We start from the raw sequence: 9222 nt of genomic DNA, 5'->3' as shown, positions 1-9222 counted from the left end.
CCTGTAGGGGTACACGGTTGGTGGAAGCGTGGCTGCGTGGTTAGGCCTAGGTCTCCCTCAGGAAACCAGACACTCTAAGGTTTTGACTCTACTTCTCCTCAGCAACAACTAGACTGAACTGGCTAGCTCCTCCCATGGTTTATAAGGGAGCAATTTGGAGGGGTCCTATAGGTCAGCCACAAGTCACCTGGTCACTGACACCTTCCCTGGTTACATGACTTGGTAACAACACTTAAATGTACATTAACATCAAAAAGACATTTAGGGTTTGTGGAATGGAGGTGGACTCAGGGGGCTCTGAAAGACAGTCCACCACACAGGACAGAAAAGGGTACAGGAGGCAACTCCTGTACTGGGCCACCACACCTATATTACTACAGGATTTAATCCATCCCTAGACTAATACAGACCCCGGACCAAACCCTTTTGATGAAGGTAAACTCCCTATACAGTATTACTACAGGACAAAGAGTATTCCTAAACAGAACTGTGGTGTCCCGGTACCGGATTGCATCCGTTACCTTGTGGTGAAGTCCCCAAAGTCAGAGTCCCTAGGTACCGGTGGGGTCCTCATCAATAGTTAGCCCCTTGTCACCCCTTTAATAGTTAAAATTATTCAAATTGAATGTGTAAATATGTTAATAAAGTGTACTTACCTTGTTGTAGTGTCGCAGGACCTGCGGGTCACGTGATGCGTTCCAAAAACTCTATGGTTTTCTGGTTCAAGGACCTTTGGAGGAAGTCAGGTGATCGCCCACCATGCAGTGTAACGGTGAGTGACAGCTGACACGGATCAATCCAAAACGGCCCTGCCCCTGCCCATATAAGGGAACGGCGGCCATTCATCTCTCTCTTTCCTCGTGGGCTGCTGATGGCGGAGGATCTGTGCAGCTGTCATCAGCAGTGACCAGGCCCAAGCCATGCGGCAACGGCCATCATTACAAAACTGTGAGTTATTTCATTCCCTGTTATCTCCGCAAGATCACCGGACCTAAATAGACCCCTAAATCCGGACGGATCTCTGCATAACTCCTAATTCTATTAACCCTTGGATGAGTCAACGGTCCGCAGCATCTGTCAATCACTGCCGTGCTGTATAGAGACTGTGTTACTAAGACTGTTGCTGTTAATTGGATGTACCGCAAGTACCTCAGTAAAGTTTATGCAAGGTCAAGTTCATTCCTATTGTGGACCTTCATTCATTTAAGCACGCACCTATCGTTTCTGGGAAGGGTGGTGATAGGCCGAAGATTTACCTCAGCGTATTAACCCTCACCCTGGCGTCACGAGTGACAGGGGTCAAATTAACCCCTCATATACCGAAGCAACACCCCAACTACACTACACTCCAAGGCAGTTACCACAGAACCTAGACCAGATACCCTAAAAAAATACAAACCCCAAGCCTGACAACCCAAATTTATACATACTCTAGACTAGGACCCCTAAATTCATTTTCAGCCTAGAATAGATCCTCTAAAACTAATACAGACCCCCAGACTTGAACCCCTAAACGAATACAAACCCACACTAGACCCTTTAAACTAGAACAGACCCCAGACCAGACCTTCAAAACGAATGCAGACCCCAGACTTAAACCTCGAAACAAATACAAACCCAGACCACACCCTTTAAACTAAAACAGACCCCAGACCATGCACTCTAAGCTAATACAGACCCTAGACCCTCTATAAGCAAATGAACTGAGCAGAGACTAAAGCTGGGGAAGGAGGAGCTTTGAGGACATGTGCCTGTAGCCATCTTGGATTTTTCACTTCCAACAGTGCAAGCAGAGAGAGAGGACACAGAGTGACAGCCTGTGATGGAGCCTGGTATTAAGAGTGCTGTAGCAGCTGAGAGGAATCTGCTAGCGGGTCGAACAAGATCCAGTGATGATAGAAGGAAAACCTCTGAACAGTGAAGAGAACTTGAAGCTGGACTGACCTGAGTTATAACCTGTGTAGGGGTAAGTCTAAAATCCTTCTTCCCTGTTCCACAACAGAGCACCGTGAACTCACATAGTGATAGACCTTAAAATCCTTAAAGGGGTACTACTGTCGAAAACATTTTTTTTTTAAATCAACTGGTGCCAGAAAGTTAAACAGATTTGTAAATCCCTTCTATTAAAAAATCTTAATCCTTCCAGTACTTTTTAGGGGATGTATACTAAAGAGAAATCCAAAAAAAGAAATGCATTTCCTGTGATGTCCTGACCACAGTGCTCTCTGCTGACCTCTGCTGTCCATTTTAGGAACTGGAGAAAATCCCCATAGCAAACATATGCTTTTCTGGACAGTTCCTAAAATGGAGAGCAGAGGTCAGCAGAGAGCACTGTGGTCAGGACATGACAGGAAATGCATTTCTTTTTTTGGATTTCTCTTTAGTATACGGCCCCTAAAAAGTACTGGAAGGATTAAGATTTTTTAATAGAAGTGATTTACAAATCTGGCACCAGTTGATTAAAAAAAAAAAAAAAAAAGACGTCGTCTCTATCATACCGTACACCTGGAAGCTCCAATAGGAGTATTAGAAGCCCTTATACCCCACCTCGCGTTAAAAGCATGGATACAAAAGGGAATAAACAAAATAGGAGATGTATGGGATGGACAGAACTGTGTATCCTTTGACGATTTGCACCACTCATTCGATATTTCTCACAAGGATTTCTATAAATTTCTCCAAGTCAGACTCGCCATGGAGACTGTACGGGTACCTCTCTCCACTGCTAACTCAGAATTACATAACTGGTTTTCTCAAGAGGGTTACCATAGAGGAGGCATATCTTGGTGTTATAATTTCTTAGTCAATAAAGATGGTGTAATAGAGGATATGAACAAAATTAAATGGGAACAAGATTTAACCCCTTAAGGACGCAGGACGTAAATGTACGTCCTGGTGCGGTGGTACTTAACGCACCAGGACGTACATTTACGTCCTAAGCATAACCGCGGGGCATCGGAGCGATGCCCGTGTCATGCGCGGCTGATCCCGGCTGCTGATCGCAGCCAGGGACCCGCCGGCAATGGCCGACGCCCGCGATCTCGCGGGCGTCCGCCATTAACCCCTCAGGTGCCGGGATCAATACAGATCCCGGCATCTGCGGCAGTACGCGATTTGAATGATCGGATCGCCCGCAGCGCTGCTGCGGGGATCCGATCATTCATAACGCCGCACGGAGGTCCCCTCTCCTTCCTCCTTCCGGCTCCCGGGGTCTTCTGCTCTGGTCTGTGATCGAGCAGACCAGAGCAGGAGATGACCGATAATACTGATCTGTTCTATGTCCTATACATAGAACAGATCAGTATTAGCAATCATGGTATTGCTATGAATAGTCCCCTATGGGGACTATTCAAGTGTAAAAAAAAATGTAAAAGTAAAAGTAAAAAAAATGTGAAAAATCCCCTCCCCCAATAAAAAAGTAAAACGTCAGTTTTTTCCTATTTTACCCCCAAAAAGCGTAAAAAATTTTTTTTATAGGCATATTTGGTATCGCCGCATGCGTAAATGTCCAAACTATTAAAATAAAATGTTAATGATCCCTTACGGTTAACGGCGTGAACGAAAAAAAAAAAGTCCAAAATTCCTACTTTTTTAATACATTTTATTAAAAAAAAATTATTAAAAATGTATTAAAAGTTTTTTATATGCAAATGTGGTATCAAAAAAAAGTAAAGATCATGGCGCAAAAAATGAGCCCCCATACCGCCGCTTATACGGAAAAATAAAAAAGTTATAGGTCATCAAAATAAAGGGATTATAAACGTACTAATTTGGTTAAAAAGATTGTGATTTTTTTTAAGCGCAACAATAACATAAAAGTATATAATAATGGGTATCATTTTAATCGTATTGATCCTCAGAATAAAGAACACACGTCATTTTTACCATAAATTGTACGGCGTGAAAACGAAACCTTCCAAAATTAGCAAAATTGCGTTTTTCGTTTTAATTTCCCCACAAAAATAGTGTTTTTTGGTTGCGCCATACATTTTATGATATAATGAGTTATGTCATTACAAAAGACAACTGGTCGCACAAAAAACAAGCCCTCATACTAGTCTGTGGATGAAAATATAAAAGAGTTATGATTTTTAGAAGGCGAGGAGGAAAAAATGAAAACGTAAAAATTAAATTGTCTGAGTCCTTAAGGCCAAAATGGGCTGAGTCCTTAAGGGGTTAAATATGTCATTTTCGGATGACCAGTGGAGTAGAGCCCACTCAGTTCTACCCAAGCTTTCTAGGGTCATGGCCCATTTGGAGACGTCCAAAAAACTGTTATATAGATGGTATCTAGTCCCTGACAGACTGGCCAGATTTACTTCTTCTTCGGAGAAGTGTTGGAGGTGCAAGGAGAGAGGTACCTTCTATCACGTATGGTGGCAATGTCCCAAAATAAGTGTGATGTGGAAGCGTATAGGTAGATTAATGTCTAACATTTGCGGCTTCCCTGTCATACTGAATCCAGCTCTAGCTCTACTTAATGTGGATATAGACCAATATTCTTCTTTCCATTAATCTATAATTATTCATGTACTAATTGTCACTAGATTTCTCATAGTTAAGTATTGGACTTCACCCCATATTCCATCCATTAAAGAGATCGTTTCTAGAGTTAATCTTAATGGTTGGCACGAATATAAGGTGGCTGAATTTCTTACTAGATGGGATGTTTGGTTACAGGGCCCACATAATACGATACAGATATAACGGATAATTGAGATATTCTGTGAGATCCTGGTATACTTGGGCTTGTACTTATACAGAAAACTAAGACCCGAAAAAAAAAAGACAAATGTATTTTACGGATATTTTACTTATTTGATGGATAGAACTTGCGCAGTGTATTAGTTATCTTATGTTGTTATTTATTTACACTTTCAGAGAGGTGTCTCACCTCCTTCTATGTTCTAAGTATATGGTGTTTTACTTTTTGTATATGAAAATCTTTTCAATAAAAAGTATTGTTATAAAAAAATAAATAAATAAAAAGTTTTCCACGGTAGTAACCCTTTAAGAGTTTCAGCTACTGTGGAGCAGGACTTTGTATTTGCCCCATTTATTCAATGTGCACAAACTGAAGGTACCCAACAGTCACTAGAGTGAAGATTAGGGTGGCCAGCAGGTGTGATTGTCGGTGGGTAAGACCTATTTACACATTGATTTTGTTCTATACTATACTGTGTGTTTTGTTATGCATGATTGTTTTTCTTTATACCATACAAGGTTATTTTGTCCCAACAGGACCCCCAAATCCATACCATGGATGTTCCATTGGGTGAAGGCACTGCCACAGATATGTACCCCAGCTCCCAGGTAGTAATGGGAAGGAATGGCCTGCCGGGGGCAGAGAGGTAACAAGGGTAAGGGACCACAAGGATAGAGGTAGACACCCCCAATACCCTGTTACACTATAAACATTGACCGTATCACTGGACATTATTTATTCCTATGGGAAGAAGGGCTGAATACTGGTCCATTTTCTCTGCACTGACTACATCCCCAGACTACAGGTTCCTATTAGAGATGAGCGAACTTACAGTCAATTCGATTCGTCACGAACTTCTCGGCTCGGCAGTTGATGACTTTTCCTGCATAAATTAGTTCAGCTTTCCGGTGCTCCCGTGGGCTGGAAAAGGATGATACAGTCCTAGGAGACTCTTTCCTAGGACTGTATCCACCTTTTCCAGCCCACCGGAGCACCGGAAAGCTGAACTAATTTATGCAGGATAAGTCATCAACTGCCGAGCTGAGAAGTTTGTGACGAATCGAATTTACTGTAAGTTCGCTCATCTCTAGTTCCTATGTAAAGCATATGTAACAGAAATAAAGAATACACATCAGCATCCTGGTTATAACTAGTAAAAAGTCTCTTTTATACAGTCAACATGGACTTACAGCACACTGCCAATAGGTGGCGCTAGAAAGACACGTTTCTTCTTTTTGGAGAAGAGCGATTATACATTCTATGAAGAAGAAGAAAAAAAACCTCTTAAAACAAATCCTTGTAATCTGAGGTCCCTAAATGCAGAACATGGAGGAGAAATTTCCCAGATATTAAATCTCATATAAGAAGCCGCGGTTCAGATAAAACAAATGGTTCGGTTCATGTGACCGCGGGCGTTTTATCAGGATCCCCATTAGTTTCCTTGATGTCGGGATCCGGGCGTCTTCAGACATTTCACAGATGAATATCAGCGCCTTCTATTAGAATAACATCATTGATAAGAAGTTTCCGTCAGGCGCCGAATTCTGTCTATCTGACATAATGCGAGCGTCAGGCGCGCCAGATCAAACGTCTTCCCGATTTACACGCCGTTTAGTCGTATCGGCGCTAATTTCTTTGACTTTGACCTTAAAACGGTTTTCCTGCCCATAAAAAAAAAAAACGTATCCCCCCTCTCCACAGGATAAGCGGCTGATCACTGGGATCGTCTGATCTCTGAGACCCCTAAGATCTCCAGATCAGGGGGCCCCATCTTGCCCTACTCAATTCATTGTCTAGAGCAGTGGTCTCCAACCTGCGGACCTCCAGATGTTGCAAAACTACAACTCCCAGCATGCCCGGACAGCCGTTGGCTGTCCGGGCATGCTGGGAGTTGTAGTAACATCTGGAGGCCCGCAGGTTGGAGACCACTGGTCTAGAGCAGTGTTTCCCAACCAGGGGGCCTCCAGCTGTTGCAAAACCACAACTTCCAGCATGCCAGGACATCCTTTGGCAGTCTGAGCATGCAGGAAGTTGTAGTTTTACAACAGCTGGAGGCACACAGGTTTGGAACACTGGTCTATATAGTGTAATACTACTACAGTGCCCACATGATAGTCACAAATACTACGACTTTCTACACCCATACCCCCCCCCCCCCCCCCCAGCTTTCCCATTAACCCCCTAAAAGGCTGATCCATCTGGTTATACATTGGAGCTGTCATGGCATATTTTTTTTCTTTACACTTTTTAAATGTATTTATTATTATTTATCTTAATTTATCTTTTATTTTATTCTTCGATACCATAAAGCCATTTAATTATAATAATTTTTTTTTAATAACATTTAATTCTTAACTATTATTATTATTAATATTTATTGTAAAGGGGTCCTTCAATCCCATAAAGGCATTACACTTTTCATTACATATTTTTTAATCTTAAAGGACATGTTCTTTAATCCTGTCCTTTGCTTCTCCGCACCGTATTCTGCATCAGGAAACACTTCATTATTTATTATTATTTTTCTTAATTCAAGCGGCACATTCTTCAATCCCATAAAGCCATTTTATTATTATTATTATTAATAATATTTTATTTATAACATTCAATTATTATTATTATTATTATTGTTAAGCACCCATTCTTCAATCCCATAAAGGCATTTAATTTTTTTCTTAATAAAATTACATTTATATTATATATATATATATTTATAGACTAGCTGAGTACCCAGCGTTGCCCGGTTTTTCCTTCCTCATCCTTGTTGGGGAGGAAAATCAACAAAGGAGGAAGCTTTTGACTTCATATCCCGTCCTCATATATTGTTGTTATATCCCAACCCCATATCCCGTCCTGATATCCTGTCCTCATATCTCAGTCTCTTATCCCGACCTCCTATCCCAACCTTCTATCCCGACCTCCTATCCTGTCCTCATATCCCGTCCTGATATCCTGTCCTCATATCTCAGTCTCCTATCCCGTCCTCCTATCTCGTCCTCCTATCCCAACCTCCTATCAAGTCCTCATATCCCGTCCTGATATCCTGTCCTCATATCTCGACCTCCTATCCCGACCTCCTATCCCGACCTCCTATCTCGTCCTCCTATCCCGTCCTCCTATCCCGTCCTCCTATCCCGTCCTCCTATCCCGTCCTCCTATCCCGACCTCCTATCCCGTCCTCCTATCTCGTCCTCCTATCCCGTCCTCCTATCCCGTCCTCCTATCCCGTCCTCCTATCCCGTCCTCCTATCCCGTCCTCCTATCCCGTCCTCCTATCCCGTCCTCCTATCTCGTCCTCCTATCCCGTCCTCCTATCCTGTCCTCCTATCCCGTCCTCCTATCCCGTCCTCATATCCTGTCCTTATATCCCGTCCTTATGTTCCATCCTCCTATACTGTCCTCAGGTGGGACTGATTTGTGATGAAGATATTGTAAGCTGAAAATAGAAGGGGGCGTGGCTTTGTGGGACTGGGCGTGATTTGCAAGCCAGACCGATGCACAAAAAGGGTAGAGAATAAAAGGTGTGGGGCTTAAACAGTGGACATGTCTTTGTGAGATGGGGTGTGGCTTGCAAGCCGGACTGACACATTCACCAGGAGATGCAGAGCGGAGCTTGTGGAGTAAGGTACTGGAAGTCCCATATACTTGCATGAGACTTGAAACAAAAACCCATCTTTTATATAAAGGTGTAGGTAAGGGTTAATTTAACTATCATATCTTTTTATTTGACATATAAGTAACATGTGACTTAGTATTATCGAAATATCTCAAGCCGTACGGAAGTTATGTGGGAACATACATTTCCCATTGATTTGCATGGGACTTTAAACAGAAACCCCGACCCTCACAAGTTAAGGGTTACATTAACTATCCTATATTTTAAGTGGACATATAAGTAACATGTTACCAAGTATTATGGAAATATCTCCAGCCGTTTGGAAGTTATGCAGTAACATATATTTCCCATAGACTTATATGGGACTTTAAACAAAAACCCCGACCCTGGCAAATGGGGGTGAGTATGTGTGTGTGTGTGTACACACACACACATACACACAAACACACATACACACACACACATACATACACACGCACATACATACATACATACACACACATACATATATACACACGCACATACATACATACATACACATACATATATAAACACGCACATACATACACACATACACACACATGCATATATACACACGCACATACATACATACACATACATGCACACATACATACATATATATACACACATACATATATACATACATACACACACATACATACATACACACACATGCATGCACACATACACATGCACATACAGACACACACATACATATATACATACACATACATACATACATACATACACACATACATACACACATACATATATACACATACATATATACATACACATACATACATACATACATACACACATACATACACACATACATATACACACATACATACACACATACACACATACATACACATAC

General features: G+C 41.8%; 1 long non-coding RNA gene across 1 annotated transcript in view; it reads left to right on the top strand.

Moving 5' to 3' along the window:
* The first annotated feature begins 1815 nt into the window (after positions 1-1815).
* Positions 1816-9222, top strand: part of LOC130357591 (uncharacterized) — an 8550-nt gene continuing 1143 nt past the window's right edge. Inside the window, exons 1-2 of the long non-coding RNA XR_008889185.1 lie at positions 1816-1966; positions 5242-5360. This is a non-coding gene — a long non-coding RNA (uncharacterized LOC130357591). The remainder of the gene's footprint in view (positions 1967-5241; positions 5361-9222) is intronic.

The sequence above is a fragment of the Hyla sarda genome, chromosome 2 (genome assembly GCF_029499605.1).
Source record: "Hyla sarda isolate aHylSar1 chromosome 2, aHylSar1.hap1, whole genome shotgun sequence".
Taxonomy (NCBI): Eukaryota; Metazoa; Chordata; class Amphibia; order Anura; family Hylidae; genus Hyla; species Hyla sarda.
This window is presented reverse-complemented; position numbering and strand designations above follow the sequence as displayed.